The sequence below is a fragment of the Orycteropus afer genome, unplaced genomic scaffold, assembly GCF_000298275.1.
Source record: "Orycteropus afer afer isolate SDZICR_OR568_19922 unplaced genomic scaffold, OryAfe1.0 scaffold00117, whole genome shotgun sequence".
NCBI lineage: Eukaryota > Metazoa > Chordata > Mammalia > Tubulidentata > Orycteropodidae > Orycteropus > Orycteropus afer.
The window spans coordinates 4970388-4971939 of record NW_006921704.1 but is presented as its reverse complement, the minus strand read 5'-3'; the positions used below and the strand labels follow the sequence as shown (position 1 = coordinate 4971939).

At 39.7% G+C, this 1552-nt stretch overlaps 1 protein-coding gene across 1 annotated transcript in view; it reads left to right on the top strand.

The window, feature by feature from the left end:
* GPC6 (glypican 6) overlaps window positions 1–1552 on the top strand; it is a gene marked incomplete at its 5' end in the record, with an annotated part of 1291124 nt that overhangs the window by 1125340 nt on the left and 164232 nt on the right. The gene's annotated exons all lie outside the window — the stretch shown is intronic.

Here is a 1552-nt window from a genome sequence, read left to right as displayed (position 1 = left end):
CGTCTCCACCCAGTTGAAGATAAACAGGACCTGCCTTAAGCAAAATTGAGCAGTTTGCAGTGGGTCTCCAGCCTTTTCCTTCATCATTTCTTTTCTCCCACACTGTTGTCTGCACAATGCCTTTTTGTTTTCTTTACCAGTCTCCCTGTCCTGAAACAGTAAGCATATCAATATCAGCCCTTTAAATGAGGTGATTGAATGATTGCGTTTTAATTGAAATACAATCTAAACACTACAAAATATGTCAAGCAAACAGTTGCATGTTTAGATTTCCTCAGTTTTGAAAAGCCTTTGTGAAAGAGATTTCAAATATAATCTAGGGTCAGGAAAGGATAGTAGAAAGAAATTTCAGAACAGAAAGAAAACTCTGGCACTCTACAAGGTCTTCTTGGGTGAATACAAATCAAACTACAATTGAACTTTTGAGGAATAACTGGGAGATTGACTCTCTTAGTTACCAAGTAATGCCATAACAAAAAAAAAAAATTCACAAGTGGGTGGTTTTAATTAACAGAATTTTATTTTCTCTTAGGTCAGGAGTGTAGAAGTCTAAACTCAGGATGTGACTGTAGGAGGTCCTTCTTTGTCTGTTTCAGCTGCTAGCAGTCGGCAATCCTTGGAATTGCTTGTAGATGCATCTCCTGTGTGTTTGTGTATGTTCATATGCCATCATCTTCCCCCATATGTCTCCGTGACTAGTCTGCTCTTTTTATAACTGAGAACCCACCCTACCCTGGTATGATGTCATTAATACAACAAAAGAAAAACCCTATTTTTAAAGAGAGTCATATTTACAGGTACAGAAGTTAAGGTTTTAACACCAATTTTTGAAGTGACATAATTCAACCCATAACATAGAGTAAGAAGGGATCTGACCTGGGTCCCGTTCTCTCCCTAGGAGACAGCTAGGCTAATACGTTCACAGATCTAGTTCTGGATTTCAATGGGTTATGTAAAGAAGTATGGTAAAGAAGTTTGTAAAGGAAGATAGTCCTAATTACCACCACCTATTGGGGAAATAGTATGTTTAGGGCTTCCATGAAATGCCATTTTCCTGCTTCCTGGTGGCAAAATTGCAATCATCTATCCCCTTCAATCCTACTTCCGTAGTGATACTGCCTCGGAAACCCAAGGAGGGGTCGCTATGAGTCGGGGCCGACTCCACAGCAAATAACAACAACAACAACAATATCCCCTTCAAATCTATTGCCTAGAAACCAATATATTTTGTTTTGAGAATACCACAGCAGCCGCTGAGTAACCAGGCACTACTGTTGCTGATGTTCAAAATGCCTCTAGAAAATTGAGTACGAAAAAATTCATGGATGAAGTGTCTATGGGTTGAGACCATTACACATTTCTTAAACACACAGAACACTTTCCACTGGCATGTGTGCATACATGTTCAAGCCAAGTACTCCACTAAAAACTCTTTTCAAGAGTTCAGATGGACTCTATTACCAGAATGTGCATGAGACATTTTAATGAGAGCTCTGGTAGCATAGTGGCTAAGACACTTGACTGCTAACCAGGAGGCTGGCGGTTCAAACCC